General features: G+C 50.1%; 1 long non-coding RNA gene across 1 annotated transcript; it reads right to left on the bottom strand.

Moving 5' to 3' along the window:
• Positions 1-5847: 5847 nt before the first annotated feature.
• On the bottom strand, positions 5848-11949 carry LOC138258637 (uncharacterized). The gene is made up of 2 exons (XR_011198471.1): positions 11793-11949; positions 5848-6446 (listed from the first exon to the last, which is right to left on the bottom strand). It is a non-coding gene; the product is annotated as an uncharacterized lncRNA (long non-coding RNA).
• Between the last annotated feature and the right edge of the window lie 955 nt (positions 11950-12904).

Below are 12904 nucleotides of genomic sequence, written 5' to 3'. Positions count from 1 at the left end.
AGCTATGGTGGGAAATCGTGGACAGGGGCAACGCCGTGGGACAACACCCCAGAACAAGGGACAACATCAGGAAGAGGTGGAACGACCTTCGGGGGAAGGTACGTTCCATAGCAACAAGGCACAAGCTCACCATACAGAGGACTGGCGGTGGACCCCCACCTCCTACCCCACAGCTCACAGCATGGGAAGAGCAAGTACTGACAATACTGCATCCTGAGGGACTCGCTGGAGTAGCCAGAGGACTGGACACTGGTAAGTCAACATTTACTACTTATCACCCCCCATACCTGCATTCCATCTCACACACCATCACCCTCACTCCCTGCACTCCACTACATCCCACACACTGCACCTACACATCTCACTAATACCAATGCCAAGCCCTGCATACCATACCAATGCATGGACACCCCTCCCAGCCCTGCATGGACACCCCTCACTAAAGCATGCACAGCATAGGGAAACTAACAATCCCACAATACATCACCATACACTAGCAAAAGCTGTCAGGGCAACACCAACGATGGAGGGGAAGCTACGGAAGTACAAATGTCATACACTTGAAGCATAATACATCATTTACATCCCCACAGGTACCCAAGCCAATGTCAGTGGAGAAGAGTTGTCACCACTATCCAGTCCCCCAAAAGAAGAGGCCCCCAGTGATGACAGTAACTCTGGACTTCTGGATCTGGATGACCTACCTGGCCCATCAGGGACCACTGGACAGCCAGGTCACCCAAGCCCACTCACAGACCACCACAGAGCCTCCCCCATCAGGAACCAACACCACAGCACCCACCAAGCGTACCCACGCCTCTGTCCCCAGGATACGTCAATCAGCAGTGTGCCCACCTGTACAGGGACCCCAGGCCACACCTCGGCCACAACACAATCAGGGACCTGGGGTCAGTTGCAGTGGGCACACCATTCAGGGGACAGGGGCACAGGCCAATAGGGGCACTGGGAGGACTGCTGTGCACCAGGGAGAGGACAGGACCAGGGAACTGACTCTCCAGGAGGCACTCCCCAAGATCCTGGGAGCCTACCAACATTCCCAGGACACAATGGGCCAGAACCTTGACAACGTGCAGGAGAACAGGCACCTGCAGGAGGGACAGTATCAGGGGATCAGGGAGGACTTGCAGGCCATTAACAACACCCCGATCTCCATAGCAGGAGTGCTGGCAGACATGGCCAACATCATGAGGGAGGCAACAGTACACCACAGTGCAATTCCTCATTGGATAATATTGGGCCCAATGGGGTACAGTGGCAATGGGGATCTACGCCGGCAGTGATGGTGTATACCGCCGTGGACGTGACTGCCATTTTCTATCTGTTTCCTCACTTGTTTCCTGACTTTCCACACGAGAAGACCTACACTGCATGTGCTGCTGTGACCTGTGTCTGGAACCTACCATGGCCCTTGTGACCGGGGAAAGGGCCCCAGCCTAACTTCGGAGGGGTTGGGGCGACTGGTGGATGGGGTCCTACCCCAGTACAGTCTGCTGTATGAGCCTCCAGACCAACAGGTGAGTACACTGTGGGCACGATGCATGTGGCATGAATGCATGGAGATGTGTGTGAAGGCATTGTGTAAGGGTGGGTGGGGGCTGGGGTGATTTTCTGTTGGCGGTGTACATGTTGTGAGCTGGCCTATGTGTGTGCCAATGGTGATGGGATCAGGTATGGTGGGGCCATGTGTGTGAAAGGCTGGACTTTTTGTTTAATGGAGTTCTCCTGTATGTATTACCTCTGCAGGTCATCGCCCATCAAAAGAAGGGATTATGGCGTGCCATCGCCAAGGACGTGCAGACCCTGAGGGTCTATGGAAGACAGAGCACCCACTGTCGGAAACGGTGGGAGGACCTGAGACGCTGGGCACGGAAGACTGTGGAGACCCAGCTGGGGATGGCCTCCCAAAGAGGAAGGGGTGCCCTTCGGACCCTGACCCCCTGTTGGCCCGCATACTGGCGGTGGCGTATCCTGAGCTGGATGGGCGCTTGAGGGAATCACAGCAGCCACATGGGAGTGAGTACAGTGGGTATCATTACAACTTGTGGCTGGTGGGGTGTTATCCAGGTGGTGGTTGTGTGTTAGTGGGTGCCCCTAAGGCTAGGCAAGACATTTTAGCGTGTGTCCTCTGAAGGGTAATGGTTGCATGGCAAATACAGGTAACCTAGCTTGTTAGTATTCACTTCTTGGCAGGGCTACGTGGGTCCCAGGTGTGATGCAGTTGTCAGTGTGTGCTCCTCCTTGTGCCTTGGTAACTAGCCATTTCACTGGTAGTGCAATGCATAGTGCGTAGTCCTGTTCCCTGTGTGAGGGTGCTGTGTATGCCAACGGTGGTGTTGTTGCAGTCGTTGACCCAGTGCATCCTTTGTCTCTCTCCCCTCCTTTCTTGTTTTGTCATCCTGTCTTTGTGTGCATTAGCATCATCTGGCGGAGGAGCAGGGGCACCGGCAACGGAGGGACCTGCATCCCACAGGACCCTGGAGGCAGAGTCCACTGACGCCAAGGGAACAAGTGGGACGGAGGGCGAGGGGAGCACCACGACGGATACTAGAAGGGACAACACAGACCTCCTCCGATGGGAGCTCCCTGGTGGTGGCGGACACCTCTGTGACCACCCCAGCTGCAGGTCCAACCACCATCCCCGTACCAGCACCGCCCTCCCAGTAGTCCCTCAGAGAGATGCCCGTGCCCACTCACCCAGGAGGGTGGGCATCTTCTTCGCCCCAGGCACCTCAGGCCCTTCCCCAGTGAGCCCTACTGCCCTGAGTGAGGAGGCTATTGACCTCCTGAGATCCATCTCTGTAGGGCAGTCAACCATTGTGAATGCCATCCAGGGGCTGGCATCCCAGATGCAGCAATGCAGTGCAATCCTGGAGGGCATTCATGGTGGTTTGGCGGCCCAACAGAGATCGATTCAGGCTCTGGCCTCTTCTCTGATGGCAGCCATTGTCCCTCTTTCTACCGTCCCCCCTCCAACTTCCACTTCCCAGTCCCATTCTCTCAACCCCAACCCATTCCAAGCACACAGACAGACAAGCATGCACACAAGGCAACACACAAGAGTGGCACAATCAAACACAAGCACCACACTTCATCCCACAGGCACTCACACATACACCGTACAGTTGCAGACACGACAGCATCCACAGCCTCCACTGCCTCCCCCTCCTCCTCCATCCCCTCCCAGTTACGTCCACACACTCACCTGCATGCACTACATCTACATCCACTATCAGCATCACCACACCAAGCAGAACACACACCTCACTGGCAGACACCTCCACAACAGCCATGAACACATCCCCTGTGTCCTCTCCCACTGTGTCTGTCTCATAAACGCAAGCACTCAGACACCCAACAGCCATCCACCTCACAACAGCATACATCCCATGCACCTGCACCCAAATCCAGCAGACATACACCTCCAACAACCACTTCCTCATCTTCCACTCCCATTACTCCTCCCTCCTCCCACCCCAATGTCCCTAAAAGCTTTTCCTTTCCAAACTTGACCTCTTCCCTACCCCTCCCTCCCACCCACCATCCTGCCCTTATGGGCAAGGTACCAAGGACACAGCCCAGCACCTCAGCCAAACAGTCCACGGGGACAGTGGTAGCACCACCTACACATGGTGGTAAGGATACCAGACCTACGACACTGAAGGGGAAGGAGCCAGCACCACCAGGGATGAAAGGGAAGAGTCCTGCACCAGCTGTCAAGAATAGGAAGGAGCCTGCACCAGCTGTGAAAAAGGGGAAGAAGCCTGCACCAGCTGTGAAGAAGGGGAAGGAGCCTGCACCACCAGGCAGAGAGAGGAAGAGCCCATCCACCCCTGCCAGGAAGGGTAAGGGATCCCTGACCCATGAACAGGAGGAGACGAGGCACTCTACGCCAGCGGAAGCTGTCAGGCTAACACTGCCGCCACCACCACAAGCTGTGGATGTGCAGCCATCAGTGAGTACAGGGGCTGCCCAGGAGCCTCCTCCAACAACCACCACAATGCAGCCATCAGTGAGGTCAGGGGCTGCCCAGGAGCCTCCTCCAACAACCACCACAATGCAGCCATCACCGCCAGCGGACGCGATGTAGTCCACCCTCCAGGGGCCTCTATGTGGGCTGCCCCCTCCAGAACCAGTGGAGAAGTCACCCACTCCAGAGACTGTGGCCTTGCACTCGCCAGGACAAAACAATGGGCATGTTACCCCCTCCAGTACCAGTGGGGAAGTCACCCACTCCAGAGACTGTGGTCTTGCACTCTGCAGGACAAAGTAATGGGCAGGTTGCCCCATCCAGAATCAGTGGGAAAGACATCCACCTGACAGACTGTGGCCTTGCAACCCCAGGACAAAGCAATGGGCATGTTGCCCCCTCAAGAACCAGCGGGGAAGTCACCCACCTGAGAGACTGTGGCCTTGCACTCCCCAGGACAGAGCAATGGGCATGGAGCCCCATCCAGAACCAGCAGGAATGACACCCACATGACACCCACCTGAGAGACTGTGGCCTTGCACTCCCCAGGACAAAGCAATAGGCATGTTGCCCCCTCCAGAACCAGTGGGGAAGTCACCCACCTGAGAGACTGTGGCCTTGCATTCACCAGGGGAGATCAATGTGCATGGAGTCCCATCCAGAACCAGTGGGCTTGTTCCCGCATCCGGTTGAGGTGCCTCCTCTCCCCCTGAGGTGCCTTCCGATTTGCAAACTGATGCACCTGCAGTGTACTATCCGGATGTGGTCAGGATTCGAGTTGGGCCTTAGACTGTGCCATGTGGGCCCTTTGAACATTGGACTGGGCAGTGTCCCTTTGTGTACATGTGTACATATCTGTTTCATTGACAAATCGAGTTATTAATTTTGAATTTGATCTGATTAGAATCACTTTGGTCAATTCCTGTTGTCCTTGCATTATTCTGCCGTTTTTCAGGGAGAAATTGTTTTTCTTGTGCAGCTGGTTGTGTGTATGGTGTGTGTGTGTGTCGGGTGTGAGTTGTGCATGTGTGTGTGTCACTCTTGTTTTCCTCCCACCCTCCCTTGTGTGCTAGGTGGCTGTACTCACCGTAGTCATCTTCGTCGGCGTTGGTGTTCTAGGTGGAACATAAGAAGAAGATCATCGGAAAAACATGCAGTTCGGGTTCCATGGCGGTGTGGTTCTTTCCTGTGTCTCCAATGGCGACTCCTTTCACTTCTGAGCTCTGATAGCAGGGTCAAAATATGGCGGGCGGTACTTTGTCTTCCACCTGGCTGTAGGTGGCTGTAGGTGGCTACCGCCGTGGTGGCTGTTATTTCCGCCGTGGCAGTTGGTGTGGTACATTGGCTGTCTATGGGAGTTATCACCGCCATGGTTATAATTTGACGGTACTTACCGCCAGCCTGTTGGCGGTATTACCGCCACTTTATCACCCACCGCCAGGGTTATAATGAGGGCCCTAATGAGCAGCGGAGGCCTCCTATTCAAAGCGTATCAGGAACAGGGGTATGGTGAAGGTTGCAGTAACTGTCTGAGTTCTGTGAGACAGACCTCTCTGCTTTCTTTATTCTTGCAAGTGTAAAGCTTCATGATAAGCACTTATCTCCTTTGCTGGAAGACTTCTACTGGAGTCTTCACTATGCTAACACCTTCTCACATTCCCAAATTCCCATAAATCTTATTATCCTCATTCCTTACTTAGAAATCTGATTAGATGATTTTAGAATAATTTCATGTTTAGGAGAGGGAGCAGGAGTTTCTTTATGGAACACTTATTCAAATTTTCAGTTTCTGTATTGCAGTGACAGTTATTGCCTTGTAGCTTGATCTATTAAGGCTGAACCAATTGCAATATTCCAGCTTGCCAGCTGTAATCCAGTATCTTTTTAATATTTTCATGACATGCATATATATTGTACTGATTATTGATTGGAAATAACATTACTTAACTTCACTCACCGATACCTGGTTCTTAGTGTGTGGTCTTTACAAAATTATATTTGTTAGCTCCCTTGGTGTCTCAGTCAACTTAAAAGATGTATAAGATGATAGATTGTAAATCACACTCTTGCGTGCTCTCACATTAATTGTCATGCTCCGTTTTTAGATCTCACCTGTGACAGTGCATGCACGCTCACTTGTGAGGGGCTTAGTATACAAAAAAGTGTTTGGAGCAAGCTCATTGCTGGCCATTCATTGCTTCATTGTCATTCGTCATTGCTACCTCCTAATAGTCCAGCGCGTGCCACGTGTCACTTCTTTTTCATTCTGTGGGTGGAGCATGAACCAAGCACAGATTCAACTTAATTAGTGTCCGTCTGCTGATCACGCTGTGATTGAGGTACGCTTTTCAGGACACTTCCACTGTTTCCAGTTCTCATGCTCCTTTCTCAATTTATTGTTTTCAAACGCATTTGTTGACCTTTAGCTACATCTGCATCTTTTGTCTTACTTGCAGAACTAAAATAAAAGTAAATTTTACGTGGGTTAGATTAAACCACTATAGTGTATAAATACGACATTAACAACACATTTACACCTTCATGAGTCTTGCCACTGCATGCCTTTTTTCATTGCCTTTCAGCCATCCATCCCCTTTATACCCCATACCTTTGCATTGATTTTGAGTTCTCTTTCTTGTTTAAGGTACTTCCACCTCAACTGTACCACTCAATGGCACTTTACCCTATGCTACTCCACTGTACTCCACTCAACATCACTCGACTCTATGTCACTTCATTCTATGCCACTCTATACCACACCAACCCACTCCATGCCACATTACATCACTCTATGCCACTCCACTTTACTCTGCGACACTCTATACACCTCTCTGCACCTCTACTTCACTCCATTTTACACTACTCTATGCAAGTCCATTCTGCTCTACTCTACCCTCCGCCACTCCATTTTATACCACTCCACTAAACACAACGTCACTTCACCATCCACTCCACTCTATGCCACTCAACACCACTCTACGCCACTCTAATCTACACCACTTCACTCTGTTCTGTGCCACTCTACTCTACGCCACTCTACTGTACTCTACGCCATTCTACCTTATGCCACTTCACTCTATGCCATTTTACTCTATGCCGCTCCATTCTACTCTATGCTACTGTAGTCTATGCCACTCCACACGATTCCACTCTGTGCCACTCTACGCCACTCCACACAATGCCATTCTAATCCACTCTATGCCACTCCATGCCAATGTACTCTACTCTGTCACTGTACTCTTTGCCATTCAACACCACTGTCCTCTACTCTATGTTACTCCATTCTATGCCACTCTACTCTACAACACTCAACTCTACACCACTCCACTCTACTCTACCCACTTCACTCTACTTTAGGCCACTTTATTGCACTCTAGTCTTTGCCACTTCACTCTATTCCACGCCACTCCACTCTACATCACTTCACTCTACACCATTCCACAGTCATTTGCTTCCCACTTGCAGTGGGGATCCCCACCTTCTAATAATTATTAAATGGGGGTCCCTGGTTCAGGTAAGGATTAGGTGGTGGTCCACAAAAGTCAAACGGTTAAGAATCACTGCTGTACGTCACCCACTCTACACCATTCCACTCTATCCCACTTTACTTAAACCTTTGCCACTCCATGCCACTTCACTGTACACAACTCTATGGCGCTCCACTCTACTCTACACCACTCTGTGCCACCCACTCTACCGTACTCTCCTATGCGCCACTCTACTACTCTATGCCACCTTACGCCACTTCACATCACTCCACTCCACACAATGCCACTCCACGGCACTCTACATGGTGCTACTCTAAACCACTCTTCTCTATGTCACTCTACACCAAGCTGTGCCACTCCACTCCATTCTACTCCACTCTGGCCACTGTGCCAGTCCATTCTACTCTACGCCACTCCATGCCACTGTATACCACTCCCCTCCACTCTGCTCTACGCTATTCGATTCTACTCCATGCTGCTCTAAGTCACTCCACTCTACTCTACCCACTCCATTGTACTTCTTGCCACTCTTCACCACTCTATGCTACTTCACCCCACGCCACTGTGCTCCACATGACACTGTATGCCACTCTTCTCTACACCATTCCACTCTACACCAAGCTACTCCACCCTACTGAACTCTTCGCCACTCTACTCTATGCCGCTCCGCCCTATGCCATTTCATACCACTCCAGTCCACACAATGCCACTATATGCCGCTCTACACCACTCTACTCTACTCCATGCCACTCTATTCCACCCCTCTCAATTCTATGCTGCTCCACTCAATGCCTCTATACTCAACTTTATGCCATGCCAGCCCTCTATGTTACTGTGCTCCACTCTACACCACTCCACTCTACTCTAAGCTACTCCACTCTATGCTGCTCCAGTCCACTCTACGCCACTCCAATATACTCTTCTCCACTCCTTTTTATGTCACTTCACTTTATGCCACTCTACTAATTGCAACTCTACACCAACCCATGCCACCCCACACCACTCTATTTTACACCACTCTACGCCACTCCACTCTACTCTATGCTGTTCCATGCATTGTATGCATTATGTGCCAGTCCACACCACTCAACAGCACTCTACTTTACGTCACTCTACTCAATGCCACTTAAGTCTATGCCACTGCACACAACTCTACGCCAATTCCAGGCACTGTACACAACTCTATGCCACTCCACTCTACGGCTCTCTATGCCATTCCACTCTGGAACACTGTACTCCACACCACTCCACTCTACGACAATATGCTCTACTCCACCCTACAATACCCCACTCTGTGATACCCCACCCTATGCAACTCCACGCCCCACCTCACCACTCCACTTTATGCCATTCCAGTCTACACCACTCCACTCTACTCTATGCCACTCCACACTACTAAATGTCACTCCACTCGTTGCCACTCTACTCTGTCACTCAACACCACTCTACAGCACTCACCTTTACACCACTCCACTCCACTCTACGCCACCCACTTCAGTCTATGCCACTGTACTCCACTCTACGCCACTCTTTTAAAATCTCGCCTGCAACAGCACATGTGCACTATACCACTACTCTCTACAACACTCCATGCCACTCCACTCAATGTCACTCCACTCTACGTACTATACTCTGTCACTCCACACCACTCAACTCCACTCTATACCACTTCACTCCACTCTACACCACACCACTCTATGCCACTCTGTGTTACTCCACTCTACTCTGTGCCACTGTACTATGCGCCACTCTACTCTATGCCACTCTACTTTATGCTACTCTTCTCTAGGCCACTACATTCTAGTCTGTGCCACTTTACTCTACACCACTCTACTTTATTCTGTACCATTCTATACCATTCCTCTTTTACCACTCTTTACCACTCCACTCTATGCCATTAATCCACTCTACACTGCTCCACTGTATGCCTCTCTTTTTACAGTCTCACCTGCAATGGGACAAGTGCTCTATGCCATTCCACTCTACAACACTCCATGCAACTCCACACCACTCTACATTACTCCACTCTACTCCATGTCTCTCTGCTATGTGCCACTCTTCTCTACACACTTTAGGCCACTCTTCTCTATGCCACCCCAATCTAGTCTGTGCCACTCTATTCAACTCCACTCTACTCTATGCCACTTTACTCTATGCCACTCTAAGCACTCCACACCACTCTATATAACTCCGCTCTACTGCATGTCACTTTGCTATGTGCCACTCTTCTCTACACACTCTACGCCACTCTTTTCTATGGCACTCCACTCTAGTCTGTGCCACTCTACTCTATGCCACTCTACTCTATTCTGTGTCACTCTATACCATTCTACTCTTCACTACTCAACTACACTCTATGCTACTCTATGCCACTCCATTCCACTCTACACCACTCCAATCTATGCCGCTCTACTCCATTTTTCTCCACACTACTCACCTCTATGCCACTCTACTCTGTGGAACTCTCCTCACTACACTGTACTCTACGACAATCTTCACCATGCTGCTAATTTTGAGATATATTGAACAGCAGCAACGCTGCTGTACAAAATTGCTAATAGACATTGGCAAAGCCAATATCGCTGGTGTAGACGAGTCCTATTGGGTACGCTTGTTAGTGGATATGCAGACTTGACTTTGTATTAATTCAAACCTGAGGCATGTGACTCTTTGACAGAAACCATTGAAATATTACAAAACTGCAATTGCAGTTAGAAACAAAAGATAGATACAGCCCTTTTTATATAGTTCTCAGATTTAGGGGGTCATTATGACCCCGCCGCTAGGCGATAATGTGGCAGTAATACCGCCGACAGGCTGCCGGCATATACCACCACATTATGACATTAATTTACTGTTTCTACCGCCATGGCGGTAGCAGCCGCTGGGCCGAAGATAACAATCTCCAGCCTGGTGGCTGCTATTGTACTGCTGGCGCCATTATGAGCCTGCCTACCGCCATGGTTTTTGTGGCATTAGCAACGCCACGAAAACCATGGTGGTAGGCCCTACCAGTGACAGGGAAAGAATTCCCTGTCACTGGTAGGAGGCTCACCCCCCCCCAAACACTCCCCAGACGCCCCCACCCCCATCTATCCATGCTCCCCCCCTTCCAATCCCCCACCCACTCTTCTCGCACACTCGCAGACACTTACCACGCATACACACAGTCACACTGACATACACACATTCATTCACGGATGCATCCATTCATTCTCGCACACATCCGTACACACATTCACACTGACATGCAGACACGCATTCACATTTCCATTTGCACATGCATTCTCACACATGCATACACCCACGCAAACAACACTACACACAGTCGCATTCACGCACACACTCACTCATTCATGCACACAACCCCGCACACACAACACCCCCACCTCCTGCCCTGTCGGAAGCCCAACTTACCTTCTTCCAGGTGGTCTCCCGGCAGGGAAGGGGCGCTACTACCGCCAGCAGAAAATGGCCAGGCCGTATCATGTGTCATGATATGGCTGGAAGCGGTCTACTGACGTGGCGCTTCTGGTGGTAGCGGCGCCACCTTACCACCATCTGCCAGTATGGCCACAGCTGGATTTCCACCCTTCTTGTGGCGGAAATCCTGCTGTGGTCATAATTTGGCAGATGGATGGTAGCCGCGGCGACGGTCTTTTGGCTGCTGTCGTGGTGACGGTAGGTGGCTTATACCACCATTGTCATAATTAGGGCCTTAGTGCTTAGAAACTTCTAATGTTCCTTCGATGTCTGAGAGTTTACCCCTAAGTTCACCTATCTTACCTCTTTGTTTCATGTGACTGGTGTGTCCAGGATGGATATGTGCAACATTGTTTTACTGCAGACTATATTTTCCATGGACAGAATTATTCCTAATTGATTTGTTACCTTTCATAAGATGTCTAGAACTGTACAAAAACAGTTTTCGTCTGTGACAGTATTTTAAAGACTCTTCTACTCAGGTGGATTTTAGCCGCTGTCCATTTTCAGTTCTAGAATGCAATGTTTATATATAAGGTCACCACATTATTCCACGTCACCAGGGACACCGTGTTACAGACCTTGTTGGATTTCACATTTCACATCACTGTTTTTGGATGTGTTAGTCACATGCGTTAATAGAAGTCAGAGGTGGGCGAGCCGATAAATTAACAGGGTGAGCTAAGCCAAGGGACTGACTTGGCTCTATGCACGAGCCAAACCCTGACAGATTTTGCCGTGTAAATCATACACACCCATCATCTAAATCTATGGTAAAGGCTGTCTCTTCAAAATTCAGAAAGTGTGCTTCTTTAGCATTCAAGACTGCTCACCTTGGCACATCAGATTGTCACAGCTTTAAGTAGGGTGACCACCTGTCCGTAAATTTCACGGACCGTCCGTGATTAGGGCCTCTTGTCCAGTGTCCATGATAATCTCTTTCATGGAAGCCTTTTGTCCGTAATTCTAGATATTGGAGCGAGCTGTGCTGCTCCCCTGCAAGAACCCTCAGAGTAACTCTCACGAATAGTGGCGCGCAGCAGCCCCTCCCCGTCCTGACACAGAGAGGCCCATTATCATTCGAATTGCCGGTGATTGTCACATACAGAATGGTAAAATGCCTCTCTGTGCAGTCACAAAACTTGCTGGGCCTCCTCCTTCCCCAGGCTAGGGCTTGGCAGTCTGCTTTTGCTCAGGGGCTGGGTTCAGAACTGGAAGTAGCGTAGATAATGACATCGACAGAAGTGGTCAACCTAGAAAGGGCGAACTAAACACCTATGAAAAGTGGAGGTGCTTAGAAAAGGATGAACCCGAGTTTTAAGTGAAATTTAAAACTGGGGCTACACCTACTTTTAGAAGGAATTAGCTGTGCAAATAGATGTTTTATACTGCTTTCAACTCTCCCAGTTTGGCACGTAATTAAGCCCTCCACTCCTGGTTTTTGCTTTGCATTCTGTGACTTGTAGCCCTGTGTTTCTGATGAGATGACAGGAATGCAAGTCCCAGAATGTACAGCAACACCCCACCCTTTCCCCGGGCTGAGCTATCTACCTATGGGTTGGGGAAACTTGAGAACTCTGGCATTGCTAACCTCTCAGGGCCATAGTAACACAGTGTCTTTCTCTGTCGCCCACACCACCTCCTTCTACCATTCTCTCTTTCGCCTACCCCTGACTCCCTTCAGGGGAGTAGCTATCAATAGTGCAGCAGGTTCAGTGGCACCGGAGCCCAATTTATTCCAATTATGGCTGCATTTTGGTATTAAAAATAGCAGATAGGTGGGCCACTTGTTTCCACTCTATGAGAGTCATCACTGCTAATGATCGCAAAGCACCTGGAGGTGATGGTGATCCATTTTTTTTTTTAACTGGGGGATACTAAACAAGAAACCCTCATAGTTACTGAAGCAGCTTGCAAGTGTATACTATTGTGGCAGAGCTGGCTG

This window comes from Pleurodeles waltl, chromosome 9 (genome assembly GCF_031143425.1).
Source record: "Pleurodeles waltl isolate 20211129_DDA chromosome 9, aPleWal1.hap1.20221129, whole genome shotgun sequence".
NCBI classification, from domain to species: domain Eukaryota; kingdom Metazoa; phylum Chordata; class Amphibia; order Caudata; family Salamandridae; genus Pleurodeles; species Pleurodeles waltl.
This window is presented reverse-complemented; position numbering and strand designations above follow the sequence as displayed.